This window comes from Sceloporus undulatus, chromosome 1 (genome assembly GCF_019175285.1).
Source record: "Sceloporus undulatus isolate JIND9_A2432 ecotype Alabama chromosome 1, SceUnd_v1.1, whole genome shotgun sequence".
NCBI lineage: Eukaryota > Metazoa > Chordata > Lepidosauria > Squamata > Phrynosomatidae > Sceloporus > Sceloporus undulatus.
Window position 1 is genome coordinate 178,383,355 of NC_056522.1, and position 19,813 is coordinate 178,403,167.

Consider the following 19,813-nt stretch of genomic DNA (forward strand, 5'->3'; position numbering starts at 1 on the left):
GAGTGTCGGGACAGGCGGGGAAGAAGTACTGATGGCTCAGGATGGAGTTCATACTACGTATTATCTCTTCCAAATGCAGGACTAGTTTTTGAAGATGAGAGTCTCCTCTCTATCCACATGTATAAATTGTTTATAGAGTGCCCCGGATTGTGTGGAAAGCCTCCACAAAAAGAAGAGGCTCACCTCTTTAAAAGGTCACCCTTCATGAAAAACATGCAACAAGGAGCAGGGTTAGCATGTATCTTCTGTTCAGATGCTGATTCCACCAAACTTTTACAATAACTGAATTGGAATTATGTGGTGGGGGACTGCCAGACAAAGATTTATCACTGCATTGAGAACTAGGTTTAGGAATTATTCAGCCCACAACTTTCTCCATTTTCGCTTTAATGAGGAAAATCATATACATGTACTGAAAAATTGTCTTTGACTTCATTCTAAAGTAAGTAGACACTACCTAATCCCAATCATACAATAAGACAGGGCATGAATTTAAATTTTTAGAGAGTGTCAAAAAGATTAATCTGTCAATGAGTATACTATTAATAACTGCATAGCACGTTGCAATTCTTGGCGGGTTAAGTATCAGTGGCTACATAAGGTGGCTACATAAAATGAAGGGTCAAGCATGAAATTGTGGTTCCTCAGTCTTAGAGTTAATTCAAGAAGATAGCATCAACATTAGAAACTGGTGCCCAAATTGCAACAAGAAACACCATTGGTAATAAAAATAAAACAGTTGTAAAGCATCATCAAAAAACAAGATTGTGTAATCTGGCTATTATTTTAACTTGTTTTTAATACAAATTTCAGTTAAGACATAACACTTAAAGTCCTTTTTTATCCTTCCTCCCACTTTGGGGTGTGTGTGTGTGTGTGTGTGTGCAAAAAGCTCTAAATCCACTTCGGTAAGATTTTTAGATCAGACGTTTAATCAGTGCATTCTATCTGAAATGCATTCGATTTGTAGGTGGTTATTCCATCCTTACAATTGCACACATTTGGAAAAGGTTTTGTTTTTTCATCACCAAAGTGGAAGGAAAACATCTTGTCAGCATCACCAGTGTAGATTTCCTCCATGGTTCCCTTTCTATAAAGTAAAGGTAGTCCCTTGACATTAATGTCTAGTTGTAACTGACTGTGCTCATCTTTGCCGAAGATGCCTTTGGTGGTCATGTGGCTAGCATGACTGCACCAAATGCTGTTACCTTCCCACTGCTAGGTTGGCAGAAGCTGTGACTAGTGACAGGAGCTCACCCCATTATGCGGCACCCAGGCCTTGAACTAGCAGTCTTCCCAATCTTCTGAACAGCCAACCATCTGATCTTTCTCTACTCACTGCTAAATCTGACAAGGTTAAGGAACAGCGATCTGCATTTCAGTAATGTTGAGAAAATTTCACCCTTTTCTTTTGCTGCTATATATGTGTGTACATGTGTGTTGTGATATTATGTGTGGAGATTATGATGTTCTTTCCTTCAATAGCTAGGCATATGTACTTGTCTGCATCTGCACAGTAATACTTCAGGCTTTTAAAAAAAAATTCAAATGTAATACAGACAAAAATTATTTCCAGCCATGTCAGTTTCACTTTGTGGAGCAAAAGGAATACTGAAGGAAATGCAAAAGGGATGGACTAAGATGATATTTGTATGATCCCCTCTGGGTAGTCACAGGACAATACTGGGCCGTTTACTTTATCGGCTAAAAGAAATGTACCAAACACATTATGCAAGCTTTCAAAGTTTCACTGGCTTCTTCAACAGGCAAAATATATTTTATAATCTTACAGGAGAAGTAAAGTGATGATGGTAGCCACATGCCTACAATGTCTGAGGATGTTTAGCTTAGAAAAAAAGGTGAGTAACAGGGCATGTTATTCCAAAGTATAGAATTAATGAGGGTTAAGAGCTAGCATTCTTGGTAAGCAAGTGGGGAATTGTCCCTGACTACTGTAAATGTAGGGGGTAAGGTGACACTTGGATGAAGAGCAGCTTAATTTGTGAATAATTTTAAATGAATATGTCTGAGTGATAATTAAACTACGTTAGAATGTATGTGTCATTTCAGCTTTAGTGATGGTGGCAGATGTAGAGAAAGCTGCTGAATTGAACTTCTGCTTTTTTATCCTCTCTTTTGAAACCATTCTGTTCTTATACCTTTTTAGAATGCAAAACATATGTGTGCACTTTATACAACAAATACTCAGAAACATCATTTTTAAATAAAATGAATTTGTTGTCACTCTTGAGATGGCATCAAAGTACCTTCTGATCCCTACAAATGATATGCAAACTTTTCTTGTCTATTGCATTCATAATGTTCACTATGATTTTAAAGGCACTACTTTTATTATTAAATGTTGAATTGCTTCTCCCAGAGCCCCAGGCTCCAGTGAATGAATGTACCCAGCTTATGTAAATAGATGGTCCTTATACAAATGTGTGTATTGGACCATCTTGGAAAAATGTAAGGATAAATATTGTCTAACCCTTTTAACATTGTTGATTTCCTACCACCTTTCACTCTCTGTGCCTGGTTCTGGGACAATGGCCGATTCGAAAAATTCTGAGACAAATACTAAACATAATCAATATATTAACAAAAAATAAGAGGGGAAAATGCAATGAAAATTTATGACCTTAACATTCCTTCAGGGTCAAGTCATTTATCAAATTCTCCCACTCTGGTTTCAATTACACAGCTTTTGTGGAAGGAACTTATTTTAGCAGGTTCATTTGCCTCAGTAGGGAATACAGGACTTTGGCCTAATGCCTCACCTTTAGTGCAGGCCATTTGAGCCTTAGAACAAATACCAATCATCACTCTTTGGAAAGGGAAAAAAAAATCTGCATCAGAGTGGCCTATTGGAATGGGATTTCTGTCAAGGTAAACGGTTGTCGGCAATGACTGTGGTAGAGTGGGTGATAAATCCCATTTTATTGCTGAAAAATTCCAGCCTCTCTCCATGCCTGACAGCTCCCCACATTCTCATACACATTTGGGCAATTTCTGCACTATGTCCATCTGGTTCTTATTACCTCTCAACTTGCCTGTATCTGATCCAGAAAAAAAGTGCAGGTCACGAACAGGGAAAAGAAACCAAGGTGAGAGACAAGAGGGAGAAAAGCGATCGGGGGAATGCAAATGTTTATCGGCTGTTACTTGCAGCCTCCCTAAATATACCATCAGGTAGCTGTGGTCAGTGCCACAGGTTTTGAACACATCCAGTCAGAGCTTTTGGTATTTAAATAGACACCTGATGTAAAAATGCATATTGTCTTTATCAGGGCAACCTAATGGAAAACAGTTCACACATACAAGAGGGTGGTTTTTTTTACACATCATGATTTCTTCCAGCCACTACCCACCTAAGGAATTATGAAGAGAAATGGGAGTGTGAATTGTGCTCTCCAGCCAATAGTAGTCAGATGCAACTTGTACGATTACGACGGCAATTCTTCTGCCTGTCATGATCACAGAGGAATCATTGCCAATGTTCGTTGCATTTGCAGAAAAAGGCAACTGAAATTTTCAAGGGACTGAAGCAACTTCTCTATGAGGAAAGGTTACAATGTTTGAGGATACATATTTAGGGGTAGCCATGTTGGCCATGAAGCCAAAGACAACAATATTCGCAAAGCAGAAATACCTTTGTTGGCTAAACAAAATGTACCAAACACATTATGCAAGCATTAAGCAAGTTCCACTGGCTTCTTCAACAGGCAAAAGATGTTTAAAAATCTTACAGGAGAAGAAAAGTGATGATGGTAGCAATGTCTGAGGATGTTTAGCTTTAAAAAAGATGAGTAAGGTAAGGTATGGAAGAGTTGTACAGTCACCCCTCTTATCCATAGATTTTTTTATCCACAGATTCAAGCATCCACGGCTTGAAAATATTCCCCCAAAGTATAAATTTCAAATAGCAAGCCTTGATTTTTTTTCTATTTTATATAAGGGACACCATTATACTATGCCATTGTATTTAATGAGACTTGAGCATCCACGGATTTTGTTATCCATGGCGGATCCTGGAACCAAATCCCAGTAGATAACAAGGACCCACTGTATAAAATTATGCACACTTGTAAGAAATTGTAATGGAGAAACCATTGTTCCCTTTCTTATCATGCCATTACCCAGGGTCAGCCCCTGAAGAGAAATACTGAGTGATTCAAGGCAGGCAAAAATAAATACTTCTCCACAGTATGTCATCTCTCTCTCTCTCTCTCTCTCTCTCTCTCTCTCTCAGTGTGTATGTGTGTGTATGCGTCTTGAAGTCACCTTGCTTATGGTGACCCCATGAATTTCACTGAACTTTCTTAGGGAAGCAATACTCAGAGGTGGTTTTGTCAGTTCCTTACTCTGAAATATTTATATAGTCTGCAGGACCTGGTATTCATTGGCAGTCTCCAGTCCAGGTGCTAATCAGGAATGACCCTGCTTAGCTTCCATGATCAGATGGGATCTATCACTTTTAGGGTATTTAGACTGCATGGAGTTCGCTATCACAAGCAATAATGATGGCTGCCAATTAGGTGGCCTTAAAGTGGGACTGGACAAATTTAGGGAGCAATCAGTGGCTATTAGTTATGATGGATAGTCTAGTACCTGAGGTAGTGTCTCTGTATCTCGTTTGCTGGGGAGCATGAATGAGAGGGTGCTGTGGGATTCATGGGCTTCCCACTGTGAATAGAAAGCTGGACTAGGTTTAAAAATTATCCAGAAAATCCATTTAATCCAAATCACCCTTTTAAAAATTTCATCTGAACTTTCTAGTTTATACCTGCCATCTCATTGATTTAGAACTAATTGTAAAGGCAGGAATTCACTCATTTGACTAAACATTTTTTTCTTAAAAAAAAAATTCCTAGATGTTTTTATACCATGCCTTCCTATGTTTAGTGTATGGTACTGTAAAAGGAATAACAAGTAAACCAAAATGACTTTAAAACAGAAATCAAGAGCCAAAATCTCCAATAACAGTAAGAATAGGTAATGAATAATTGAAAGAGTAAGAATGAGAAGTCTTCACACTTTTCTTCCATTGTCACCTCAGCCACACATGTTTCTCTAATCATCTCATGTTCCGTGTCTGACAGAATACTACAAGAATTGGGATTAAATGAGTTTCTCTCTCTTGCATCTAGGAAGGGAATTTATCACACCACTAGGTTGCTGATTAGTATTTTCATATGTCAGATAGACCTTGTAGTATCTGGGTTTGGCTCCTTTAGTTTAGAGATGAGTGACTGGCTTTTCTGTAACAGAAGCCTGTCATTTATTTCTTGTCACTGGATGCTGTACAATGCTCAATGTTCCAGTGTAGCCGTGGGGAATCTGTAGCCCCCCAAAAGTCTTTGGACTGCAGCTTGCAGAACTTCCAGCCAACCTGTAATAGATAAAAATAATCAAAAACATTGGGAGGGGCAAAGGCTTCTCTTCTTTTCTCTAGTTCAAGGAAATAAATGTGAACTGCAGAAACTATGTAACTTGGATGCAGTGCTATTTTTATGACCCATCCCCTGCACTGTGCTTATGTATATGCAAGAGCCAAGATATAGAGCTACTCCAAGCCCATCAACAATGCAGATCCTGGGTTCTGGACATAGAGGGAACCCCCTACCATTACACTGAAACCATATTATCCACTGCCTGGCCAGCTGTACCAAGGAAAGAACCCTGCCACCTTGGACTTAGCATTCTGCATATATGCACAATTCCAGAATTGCAAAATCCAAAGTCAGGCCCATGCAGATGCCAAGAGCCTGTTAGATTCCTCAAAGTATTGTGGAGATGAATGGAAACTCAAAGGCCTTTTATACTTAGCAGAGGCTTTACCAAAGGCTTAAGGCCATAGAGGATGAGACTGCACTTGACAGTCGGCACTACACAGCAAGGTCACAATGCAATGTGGTTTTAACCTGACTCAAATGTAATTTAACTTTATCTACAATCTCCAGTAATTGGAGAGAAGGGGTATAAACCTTTGCCATCCCTCACCCCCACAATATATTTTGAATTATATTTGACTATACTGGCTAGAGCTTCTGGGAGATAAAATCTCACACAGCTGGAGGGTGAAAGGTTTTCTAACCTGTTAAGGAGGTATGAGCATCCATCAGAGATGGGCTTGGAAGTCCTCTCCTGATAAATGCATGCTTTACCCTTGTCATGTGTTGTTGTTGCTATGTGTCTTCAAGCCCTAAGATTCTCTTGGTTAAATTTATTTCTCCGAGGATGAGAGAATGTGACTTGCCCAAAGTCGCCCAGTGAGTTTTCATTGCTTATAGAGTATTTGAACCCTGATCTCCCAGAGACTTAGTCCAACACTCAAACCACTATACCACACTGGCTCTCATGGGCTTAATACTTAGTGAGTACCAACTATTCCCAATGACCACAATGGTTTTCTTTAAATTACAGCACTTGTGGAGATCCACAACTGTTTCAAAGGAATTATGCAGTCAGACCTATTTCTGAAAAACTTATTACACTATACAATGTTTAGTTTCAATTATCACACAAGAAACTTTAAAACACCAGTGGCAGCCACAGAGCAGTAAAATAACAATAGAAAAATCATAAAAGGCTGTATTTCATTCAAGAACTATTTATTTGGAAACAACAAAATTTAGGCTGTGCTGCTCCTGAACAGAAAGATAGTTATACTGTTAAAATGCTCAAGGCACCTCTCTCAGTCAAGATGATTGTAAGGTAGAAAGAAAGAAGCAGTGTGCTAGCTGAATCCTTTCAATTTGGTTTTACATACATTTAAGCAAACAAATCTCACTTTTGGAAATATTAAATGCCAGTAAGGAAAACAAATAGTATAAGAATGGTTAATGCTTAGTCTGGCCTTAAAACACCCTATTGGCTAACTCTAAAGGATGCACCTACAATTGTTAAACTCATCAGTTGAAGCTAACCTTCTCAGATAGCCTTTAGGTCTGTCTAGCAAAAACACAGTATATCAGCAGCATACATTCCCAGAAAGGAATGTGCCATAGAAAGACAGACTCGAGAGATCAGGCATCTCAAAAACAAAACAAAACAAAACCAAAATGATGTAAATCTTTTCCTGTGTCAGTAATTTGAAAGTCAGATACGTCTGCCTTGTTTATATCATTCCACATGTGTACCTTCTTCTCTCTCTCTGGATATATTTTAAATCAAAACATTCACACTTAGTTGCTTGTTACACAGTATTAGGTGTAAATCCCATTTCCCCTCCATAGCCTGAAATTATATCTATTCCTTTGTGTATCTTAGAAAAGAGGTGCCACTTCTGAATTTTGTTCTTTGTAAAAGTTATATGACACTATTTCAGATCCCAAAAATCAGGTTTGTTTCAGTTTGTGAAATTCTACATTCCCAAGCAGGATTCCTCTGGGAGAACACTAACCATGGATTGAGTATGACACATATCAAAACTCATATAATAAATTATTAGCAACATTTAAAACACCAAAGCCAAAATCTGTTTAGTGAATGGACTTGATATTTTATTTGTTTTTTTTTTAAATTGAGATTTGCTTTGAAAAATGACACAAAGTAAATAGTTCCACAAAGCAACAACCTAATCAATCTCACAAGCAGAATATAAATCAAGGATTTCATTAACTGCTGGTAGCCAGTTTAAATTGTAGGCTTGTCCATAATGCCTATCTATCTATGTATGTCCAAGTTATATTAAAAACCTTTAAATGGCTTTGTAATACCAGCTACATCTAGCTATTATAGTAATTAATGATACTGTTTTATAAATCAATATATGTATTCTTGATAAATTCATATCCAGTTAATGGTGTAATTTAAATAAAAAATTAATGCAATAAAGGACATACAGGAATAGGCAGAAAATCTTTAAAGGTTAAGAGGCAAATTTGTCTAAATTTTTTCTTTCTCCTTTTTAACCTCATTTTTGGGGGGTTGGGCAAGGAAGAAATACCCACTGAAATCTAGTCCCTTTTCACCTAGAAGAGTAAACTGTCCCTTTTTTTTTTGTCTGCCGTTTGATTTTCAACATTATTTATAATTTTGCAAGCCTGATGATTTGGAAAACTTTTATAAAACATATAAGTGACAACAAATCAGAAGTTAGAGGCACAGCAGGTGTTCTTAACATGGAGACATAAAGAGGAAAAAATAACTTCTTAATGTATTTCTATTTTTTTTATTATTTATGAACATCTTATTCAATATATTGGTAGCTGCATGTGTTTATTGCTAAACCTCCAAGAATATGAAAATGTGTTCCAAAAGCACAACTGCATGGAAATGGTTGTACAAATCCTCAAGAATGCTTTCCATGAACAAAAAATATGCTCTTTATCTGTTGTTCTAAGTACAGTTAATCCAGTTTATTTAAAAAAAAAAATACAGAGGAGTAAGTGTGTGTGTGTATATGTGTACTTTGACATCATTTGTTTCTACCCCCTTCAGCTGTTCACATTAAATTATATAAAGTTTCTTTTATGAGTTATTTTTTATAATTTGTATTTTTATTTATAGACTATAACAAAAATTTATCCTGAAGGATAATATAAGATTAAGAGGGGAAAAAAAGAATTCTTACTGGATGTAATCAGTCACAGAAAGCTTAAACATTTAATATTAATTGCTGTTTGTTTATGTGTTGAACATTAGGCACAGAATAGCTTACCAAATTATGCACACAAAAAATTAAGCATGGCCATTGGGGCTGACGCGATGCAGAAATGTTATTTTAATCCAGCGAGATTTATTTCTGACATTTTCCTTAACATTACATTGCCTTATTTAGAACAGTAAAAGTGATTCATCCAGTTCCCCTTGACAATAATGGATGATTACAAAATCTTACATGGAAGAAAAAAGGAATGGGGTTGTTGTCATTCACTTAGTAAAACACAGTCATACACAAAGCCGGGTGCTTCTTTTTTGGTTTTGTTTGGAAGTGTGCATTTAAACCGCCTCGCATTTTTATATATAGCTTAGCTTGTGAATGAGCCAACACTTGGGAGGAGGCAGGGGGGGAAAGGCAGTAGCGAGGGAAGAGAAAAGAGGAGGAAAAACAGTTATGAATTCAGGACAGAACTGAGGAAAGGCATCCATTATAGACTGTGATTTTTAGGGGGAAAAACAAAAACAAGACTCCGATCCATGGGCAATCTAACCAAATAAAAGACACCAAATAGTAGAAATAAGTATGCTGTTTTTTAATCCTATCTTTTCATTGTATTTTCCCCGCCTTGGAGCCACATTTCACAAATACTGGGTATTTTTTAAAAAAATCCACCAAAACATGCTACATTTGTAATATATATTATCCATGAGGCACCTGAGTCAATTTATTATGCAAATAACCTCTTTATCAATGCTTTGTTAATGGTTATTTTTCTTTCCAAACTGTAATAATTAGGAAGTTATTTTTTAAAAAGATGTTTTTATTAGAAATGTAAAATGTTTCATTAGTTGAAATAACATTCTGCATCACAGTAGCTGTCTAGTTTTCCAAGCAACTACAAATATAGCTGTTCAGTTTTAAAATACTGTGCTAAATGTAATGGTAAAATTGAAGTACCTGGCCATTTTGGCATTTCCCCCCTTTTGTATTGTGTCCAGCAGGCAGCCTGGTGATTCTTGGATTTGGATGGATTTAGTCCTTTTTCTCACTAAAATCCTATAAACAGTTAATTGACATGTATAACATTCCCGTTCCTGTAGCTGTCCTCTTTAATTCAAATGGGATTATATAAAATCTAAGAAGGGAAGCTTAACTGGGTTGTGGATCAGGCTTCCTTGTGTTTTACTCTCATTTGAACCAGGCAAACTAGATTAGTACCACACCCACAAATTCCCTGCGTACTCAAACCTAATTTCTATACAGAAGACAGAATCATCCATGTAAACAAATGCCTGACTCAGCTGTGCACAGTTTGCGCTCATCTGTAGATATTTACATCCACAAAACCACATTGTTAAAGCCAATAAAAATTATGCAACAGCGACTTGTTGAGAGTCTTTTCCTCATCAGATAATGACAAGTTTAAGGGCCGCTGAGTGCTTGAGGCAAAACCGAAGGTGCTCAGCGACTTGATCTTGGCCGGCTGATGGAGAGCAAGATGCAGGTAATTATTGCTATTACACCAAATGATGGGTTAAAACAAGTAATCAGCCATTTCACCCTAATCTCTTCAACTGGACCAAGAGGGAGTTTATAAGGATATCCTGCTTGGAACATCCTAATGATATGATCAGCTCTGGCAGCTATAAACTGCACAGTGTGACAGGGAAAAAATCAGAAAGCATCTTAGTAAAGGGCATATTGCCATTGGCTAAGAAATCTCTGACAGGTACGACTGCCCCCCCCCCTCCATCAGGTCACAGGCATTCAGGCAGGGAATGGAAGAAAACCTCAGGTCCTCACTACCATCCAAAGCTGCTCTGCCTCTTCGTGTGCCTTGCGATTACCAATCCCCTATGACTGGAAACATTCTTTGCTTATTAAGATGCTAAAGTCTTTTCTCCGGAGGACATCCTAATTTCGGCACAACCATCACATGGGTCTTGTAAGAGTCTCAGATTCCGAGGCACACGCCGTTACTTAAAGACCCAGGGACAAAGCTTTATTGAAATTTCCAAGCTAAAAGCTGGAATCTCTCTTAGAGAATTTGACAAGAGGCTTTAAAAAAACAAAACAGGAGGTGCATGGAATAAAACAGACACACAGCAACATGCAAGAAGAGAAATAACAAAAACCCAGCTGGTTTAAAACAACGGCCCATTTTACTCATAATTACTGCGTTCAGTTTAACTAACAATTGGGGATGGATTTGCCTTTTGAGAGTATTTCTCATTTAGCAGACAGCAAGTTGCAGAAGCCTCTTTCTGGGCCTGGGGTACCGGCATGATGAGGAATGTATTGCAATTTTATTACTCTCATATAAAGCCAATGGAGTGTGTGTGCAAGCACAGACACACTCACACATGTGTGTGAGAAAGAGGGTGGAATCCAAACAAAGGATGTGTAAGCAATTTCATTTATTTTGATAAACCTCCCTCCTGCTCCAGAGCATTTTGCTGTCTTTGTCAAAGTGAATGACAACAATTTGGCCAACTCTCTCTAAGCCACACTCAACAGTGACAGGCAAATTATCAGAGGCCCTGCACTCCTTATTATCAGAGGAGAAGTCATCAGGAGGACGCGTGGAGGATCCCTCTCCCCTGTCACTATTTGTCAGTGGGACAAGGGCCACTGCTATGGGTAGCTGACAGGTAATTTCAACAATAACAATTACTCCTATTACTGGTGTCATAAACAATTCGCCCAAGGCTTGACAATAACAAAGCGTTATAATTCAATGCCATATAAATAAATGCCAGCAGGTAACAAGTAATTTAGCTCCAATCAAGTCCTGGCCCCGACATTAATATTGTTATTGCACGAAAATGGAAAATTGAAAAAAAAAATTCAATATGTTAATGAATTAAGAAAGGGTGCTTGGGCTACAAAAGAGCAGAAATGTTAAAAAAAACCAGGTTGGGCTAAAACGGATATATATTTACTGTTTCATAGAATATTAAAATAATGGTTTAGCACACTTGTATTTCACATTGAGAGAAAAGCAGAATTTCACTTTGTTCTGGTGTGACTCATCACTGCACAACATTAAAAAAGCATCAATAGGAATCAGTGCATTTGTGCGCTTTCCTATTGTTTTATTACAAACAAAATCTAATTGAAGAAGCCACGTGCCTGAACATGAGCTACTGGCTGCCTGATCAGATCCACAGTGAAATGGAGGGCTTGGATTTATATCCCTTTCCGTCCCATTAAATTCACTGGGAAAATGCTAGTTTAAACACAAGCAGTTCAACTTTATTGAATGTGGATTAGAATAAAAAAAATGCATATTTAAAAATTAGGCATGTGATATTTCTCCTTGTGATTTCAAGTTTGATAGTAAGAACTGAAACCTGTGCTTATTGTGAAATATCGGAACAAAATGCTGCTTTCCTTTCAGTTACTGTCTTTTATGGTAAGCAGGTAACACACTTCACCAGAAATGAAAATGCCAACATTAAAAACCAAACCAGACCCAGGCACCAGTACAATTGCATGCAAATTAAATTAGGAGTAAATCCTCCTGACTTCAGAGGGACCTACTCCCAGGTAAAAGTATATACGCTTGTACACTATAAAAGAGAATCTCATTATTCCATGTTGGTCCAACAAATTTGCAATTTTGCTCTTTGTCCACTAAGACAATGTGGCATCACTTTGACAGGAGTGAAAGAATTTGAAAATCTCTAATTAGAAGAGCTGTGGAGCAATTAACGCATGTCAAATTTCACTTCATCAAGTGCCACTCTAATTTTCTCACTAAAAATTAATGGACTTTTTTTTTTTGGTATGTGCGTGTCCCCTCAAGGCAATGTTGATTCAAATCTGCTCAAGATGCAGCGTTGCACAGCTAAGCACCTTCTTGATTACAATCCGACACACTTCTAACTGCTTTCATTCTCACTGCCACAGATACTCTGTCAACAGTCAAATTACACCACGCTGATAACAATGTATAATGGTGCTCCTCAAAGGAGGTGCCTGTCATGGAGCTAGGTTTCATAAAATCTTCACTTTTTGCAACATTAAATGCCACTGCTTTAAAACAAACTTTGGTGTCTTCAGAAGTGACTGCATGTGTCCTGCTTTTTAAAAAGAGTAATTTAGTTTATTTCTATTGTGTGAAAATGCAGTGGGAACTGTTTAAAGAGGACAAGTGCAGAATGGAAAACAAAGAAGGGTTGTATTTTTGCCACTGATTCTCCAAGGCAGGTTCATCTGTAATTTCCTGCAGTTGCTCGACAATCACTGAGCAAAAAGACAAAGGCGCTGCTCATCTTCACTTTTTCTTCATGTCCATGGCAGAGTTTTTCTCAGTGGCACCAACCAGCTTTGGTTAAAGTACTGCAAATGATAATATGAACTCCACCAATAAGAGATACTATTTATAATCCAAAGGAAATTTGCTGAACAAAAGCCTCTGCCAGATTAAAAAAAAAAAAAGATCAGACAATGTAAATGACAAACTGCTTTTTATGTCAAAAGCAGTCTAAATATGGCAAGTGAAACATTTTGGCTTATCTTAAAGTAAAAGAGAGAGAAAGCGAGTGAGCGAGAGAGAGAGAGAGAGAGAGAGATGTTTGTTTATTTATGGCTGAGATAGAAGTGCAGAAAAGCTTTAGGAGAGGGGGATTCCTCTTCTTTGATCAAAGCTGACTGTGGAACGCCTTGGAAAATTTCCAGAATTATTCAAATACCTCCCCCTTCCTCCCCCAAATTAAAACATGTCTGTGTTGAATCGCTAATTAGCAAGTTAACTACTGTAATATACAACTTTGCTACAAATGTCAAATGTTATCTTTTGTATTTGATTGCTTCCCATCATTTTAACCATCTTACATTTACATTTTTATGTTAAATTCATCCGAGTTTAAGTTTTCTTTTGCTGAAACTTAATTAACTCAAACGGAAGGAGACCATTAGGTAACAATCTACATTTTCTCTCTCCCCACCATCACAATACAATTTTCACTGTGTTACAGTTAACAACTTGGTATGACTTTACAACAATGTAATTCGGAGATGCATGCTCAGATGTTTTTATAGTTTGTGGACAATCACCTAGATTTTTCCTTTGTCCCAGTTTGGCATGTTACATTCACAGAGAGCATATCTAAACACAAATTGCTGAAGCCTTTTAAATCTTGGAGGGGAGGGCAGGGGAGATGCCATCAAAAATTAAGCAAGAAAGCTTATAAGAAACATTTCCTTCTTACTAATGGTTATACCATATGTTTTTAAAATTGCAATGCTGAGATTACACAAAATATTCAATATAGATTTCATATCAAAAGAACATATCAAAAAGTATACCAATTAAATAATGAAATAAAAAATAAAAAAGAAGAAGTGTGTATATGTAAAGAAACAAAAGGATAAAAATATGGAAAAATAACTCTGATGCAAAACAATTTTATCTTCAACATTTTGCTTTTGTTTTCCAAATGCTAAATAAACAATACATAATGCATCCCTCATCAACCCCAAACCATGAGGGCTCTGCACTCAAATAACAGGAAACATATTCAATTTTCCTAACAGAAGACAGTTCATTAAGCTGTGCCACATCAAATAAAACTTTAATTTCTCCAGCATCCGAGTCGCAATGAAAGCAATTGATGAAGATGAGCCATATGGTACTTCTATCAGCAAACACATATTGCTCATTCCCCAAAAGTTTTCTAATTCTGCTCCCCAGGCCTGTGTAATATAGATAATGTGCTCTGAGAGCAGCAACCATGAGCTATCTGGTGTACACTTCTAATACTGTATTTAATGGGAAATAATGAATCATAAAAGCCTGCGGAAGACGGCTTTTGCTAACCTAAATCTCAGCTGTAATTTCATTGTTCTGTGCCTAAGATGCTGTTTGTCCTTTCTAAACAACAGCAACTGAATGCAATAACGCAGACACTGCTTCAAAGCCGGGTGGGAAGAGATATCCTTCTTAATAGAACCAGGTTTCATTTAACTCTTGAGGCTCTGAAGATAAGGAAACTATGATTAACAAAAAGAAATTTGTATACTGTTAAAATAGTATATATACATATCTGTATAAAGGCACAAACACAGCATGTACATTTTCATCTACATCAGAGACATGAATTTATAAAGCAGACTCCTACACATAGAAAAAACAAACAAATGACACTGCAAACTTAAATCATCTTGTAGTGTCACAACTGTAAACATTCAGATTTTGTATACATGCCTCAAAGGGAGTTTTGTTTTTAAATTCCATGGATGCAAAAATGCTGATGCAGTAACTGTGAATGAATGAATGATCTAATCAAGTCAAGTTTAATTTTCAAGACATATGTCTTTACATTTATACATCATGGGTTCATGGAACATTTCCCTCACCTGTCTCTGAATTAAAATATATATAGGAGAAACATTTAAATTACAAAAATCCAGAATAAAAATGCCATGTTTTTAAATACAGGTAACAAAAATGAAATGTTGCATGGTTTGTTACTGTGGAAAGTTATCATGCTACCTGGAAATTTCTCTGTAAAAATTTTCTATATGCTTCCTGCTGTGAAAACCCAGAAATCTTAACTGCAAGCCCTGTCTTATATCTGTAATATTTGCATGTACACATTTGGTAACGTGTTTAACTCTGTGTATTAGGCAATATATGAACCCCAAACAATTTAATTAAAAAGAGCGACTTTTAAAAGTTAAGAGGATGCCTTCCAAAGCTTATTAAAATCAGCATGTTCCATGTCTTGTCTTTGAATGAGCTTTAGAGGCGTGATTGCCTGCATTCATGTTGGCTGTTTGGGTGCTGCTCCAGGAATGTTTTGCTCACTCCATCCTCCCACCCGCTCCTCCCAAACGCTGGTTTTCACTAGATGACAACCGGTGACTTTTCTGTCTATAAAATCGTCAAGAGGAACACCGTCCTCTTTAACATGGCAACATTTATTCACGGGAGAAGCACACAAACCAAAACAGTGGCTCGACTGCAACGTCCAAAGACGGGTAACATAAACTTGACAAAGGAAAAGCAAAAAAGAAAAGAAAAGAAAAGACGATGACCCTTCTCCAGACACATATCTGTATCTGTATATGTCTCCATCCGCCCTGATTATATTTCACGAATGTCTTAGAAACAAGTGTTTGAAGCAGCCCCTCCGCCCACGCCTCCAAACAGTGCAGAAACCTCTGCATGCTCTAATGGGTTACAATGACAATGGTCTATTGCAATGTAAAACAAGCTGGAGGATAAAAAGGTGCTTTCTGTTACCATTTTATCAAAGCTGTTCATCTTCTAGCTGCAGGCAGCATTTTGCTGGAATTGCAGATATTTCTCTGTCCAGGCGCCTTTGTTTGTGCATCTCATTTGCATATATTTATCTCCAGCTGAGGGTGCTTTCAGCTCATTAAGGCCTCCCCTCACATTATTTCAGAAGCCAGCTGCTAAGGAGGGAATTTCACCTGTGGTGGCTGAGAAAAGAGGGTGAAAGGAGAAAAGGAGAAAAGAAAAAAGAGGGGCGAAAACACACATGCACACACACGCACACTGCAAAACAGCAAATTCTTCATAAAGAGGAAATCTTCTGACTCCCTTCCCCTATAAATGGCCACCATTTGTGTTAAACAGCCTCTTGTCATGATAGATGCCTCCCAGGGCCAGGGGTGAAAGTTGATTTGAAGGTCAGCAGTAAAACAACAGACAAACCAGACGCCAACCTGGTTCCTTAGCTGTCGGTGGGAGCAGTGGTACAACCAGGTCTTGAACCTTTTTCAACCTCTCATAAAACAGGGTAAGAATCTGAAGTGGATCAAGCAGGCCCCGGAGGAAGCCGCACAGAAAAACACACACACACAAATAATATCAATATCATGCAGCAACAGGAAACAATTGGGACAGCTCTCAGTAGTACAGGCATGCTTCTATTGTTTCAAGAGCTGGGGGAATTAATTCCATTTATTTATTTAAGGCGTGTCAACTCGCTGCCTAAACCTGTTTCAGTGTCAAGATGAATAAAACTTTTATGGCTCATAAAATAGAGTAATTCATCTCAATGTTTTCTGTGGTGCCTCCCTCCCCCAGCCGCCGCCATATAGAGATAGCCCTCTGTTCAAAATGGATGCATCCCAACGTACGGTTGCTATGGGCTGTACCATATGAAATTGGGGGGGGGGGAACAGTGTGGTTGGCAAATGGAGATCAGCACAGACAATACAGCAGAATAAAAGCCAAGCAATTGCCCCCTAAATTTTCACAGGCAAAGCCTTCCTGGACTGAATCTGCAGCAGGCCATGCATCAAGTAGAGAGCCCCTTAAAATATATACTTTAAAAATCCCAGTGAGGAAGCTTTTTTACATATCCTGTCCTTCCTATTAATTGCCTTAATTTGGCCCATCTCAGTTTTGTGCTAATATAAACAATACTGTTGTTTTTAAATCCTCCAATCCTTGTCCATAATATAACCTGTTTTTGATATCCATGTATGGTTTACAGCGCAACGCCATTGCAAACCATTTGCCCTGGAACATTGGTCCACAGTCAAGTTTTTAAAAGTATAATTTTAAAGGCATATAGTATGTCACAAGTGAGAAGCAGATGAGAAAATCTGATATGGCAAATCCTAGATAGATTATCTGGGTTTGGACACAGATGGCCACTATTGAGTCCACTTGCTTTAAACAAAGTAGGGCACTTTTTATACCAGACAGGTAGGAATTTGCAACTAGAATCTCACCATTCTTACCATCTGCAAAAATGGAAAAGACCACTGTAATTTTATTGGTATTTCAGATAGATAGATAGATAGATAGATAGAATATCTCATAATCTTTTTGATCCACCTCAGTTTGTTTATACTGCAAGACTATTTGAAATAACTGAGTGTCATTTTCTTTCATGCTTTATCCAAAATGTCCATCACCATTAATGACACACTTTTCTTGTATGATGTGCAGGTGCTAACAAAAATTTACATTTCCTTAGGAGTACGTGTTGCAACTTTTAAAAGCTCTCATTGTCTGCAGCGTAAAGACATCCCCCATGATTTGTTTCAGCCTGTCTTATTGGAGCTGACTCTTGATTCACAAAACACCTGAAAAGTCACATGAAAGCAGGGGATACTTGCAGTGAATCAAGAAAAGTTTGCATTTGATACTGCATTCCAATAATTTCCTTTCTCGAGCTCTTAAAATGCAGTTTTGTCTGAGATTCTTTTGAAATGTTTGCAGTGTTGTTCATACTTTGACTTTACAAAAAGCAAAACAAAACACACACACCCCCTAACTTGAATAAGTTTATTACAACTATGTTGGCATTTGTTTTCTGTTAACAGATGCTATATACATATCAGATCCCAAAGAGATCCCTTATTTTCTCAAAACATCCTTAACCCCATTTCTCATTTTTCTTTGTCTGTAATCTAATCACTAATTCCTTTACTTGGTCAAGACGTTAAAAATGTTAAGTGCTAGCAGTACCTCCTTCCTCCCCCTCCTATCTGTCTCTGTTTATGGAATGGGCCCTGGTTTCCTCCTTTGCTTGTTCAGCTCCAGGTCTTCAGGTCAGGAGACTGTAAATACACACAGAACTGCCCCAACCCATAAATCTGAGCAAAGGGCAGGCATATATATATTCAGATAAGCAATGTGGAGAGGAAAGAAAGAAAAGGCAGAACAAATATGAATCAGTGGAACAGCAGACATTTTCCCTATAAACAAAATTAAAATGTCAGCAACCTTCTTTGCAGGGCAGATGTGTGTGTGTATGTGTGTGTACCTCATGCTACAAAAAGATGCAATGATCACCTTTTCCCTCCCACTGTTTATATACAGATCTGTTCAAAATGCATTTTATTGCCTTGGAGACTGTGAAAATAAACAAAGTCATTTCACTTACATTCTAGCATGCTTTTCTAGTGTCTCCAAATGCAACTGGTTTTTTAGATTCCAGTCGTTCACTAACTTTTTTTTTAAAGTTGCAATGTATCAAAAATTTCAAAGGATCAGGTGATACAATGTTGAAATTGTCTTCACAGTCACACACACCCCCCCCCCCCACACACACACACTTCACAAGAATTATTACCATGTCAAGCAGTTTTGATACTAAGCTTTGCAAAATGATAAATGGACTGCTGGTACCTACCTCTCAACACATGACCCACAAGATTGTCCCACAACAATCCAAAACTTGGGCTGGCTTTGGTACACCTTTAGGAACACACATCTAAGGCATCACTGCAGTCTAGGTTATTTTTCCTCCCTGCCCTAACATCTGAGCAGATCAGCTTTAATGCTCAGATCAAGCACAAAATAAGGTGGGTGTGTAAAGATCCAGAGTTTTTACAAACAAAACAAAAATCATATTAAGGAAAGGCCATGCTGATTATCTCCTTACACTGTTGACTAGGTTTTCCCCCTGAATAAAGAAAGCAGAACTGACTGATACTTGACTCCTGTGCAAACAGAGCAAACTTCACACAGACTACCCTCCTTAGCTCCGGCTGCCATGTCCTCACGTTGCTCTCATACTAGTCACTTCTCTAGGTCTCTGATATGTGGTGTAAATCGGACCTGCTGCTAGAGAGAGCTTTCCTTTTTCACTTCTATTCAGGTGAGGTGTAACATACTGCAGATGTACCAGTGATAGAAGCCATTACACAGAGGGCCCTTCCCTTCCTGAGGGGGAAAAGAAGTGAAAACTTCAGTTACTTGACAGGTCTCTGCAGAAAGCCATAGCAGAGAGAGTAATTATTTGAAGGCCAATTCCCTCCTCGGCTTCTCTGCTCTTACATGAAACAAATGTAAATCAATTGTCTTTAGTGCTGGCAGATAGCTAAATTGAAAGTTTAAGTCATAACACAGAAGGAGTTTCTTTCCATACACCTCTCCACAAGTGAGACTGTTTCCCTTACTACAATTGGATTTAGAAGATATTTTTTTAAATCCCATAACTTTATCTTTTTTAGAATTTTGAAACACTTGATTAAAACAATTACATATAACGAATATTAGCAGGGCTACTTTAATATTTTAAAGGAATTTCTTATTTCTTTCCCCAGTTTATACTGGAATTGGAGTACCTTTATGTTTAAAAACAAATTGTGACAACAAATCATCTTTCTATTTGTTCAAAATGGCCAACAAAGAAAATAGACAATAAATCAGAACACATCAATACACATTTAGTGATAACTAGTTTGTTTCTAAATATTTTTTAAAATGAT

General features: G+C 37.6%; 1 long non-coding RNA gene across 2 annotated transcripts in view; it reads right to left on the reverse strand.

The window, feature by feature from the left end:
- Nucleotides 1-19,098, reverse strand: part of LOC121935591 — a 54,656-nt gene extending 35,558 nt beyond the window's left edge. The window contains exons 1-2 of one of the 2 annotated variants that reach the window (XR_006104828.1): nt 18,733-19,098; nt 15,861-16,060 (exon numbers count right to left, since the gene is read on the reverse strand). This is a non-coding gene — a long non-coding RNA (uncharacterized LOC121935591). Of the gene's footprint in view, nt 1-15,860; nt 16,126-18,732 lie in introns of those variants that run through there. The other variant, XR_006104825.1, reaches the window with a different exon arrangement.
- Between the last annotated feature and the right edge of the window lie 715 nt (nt 19,099-19,813).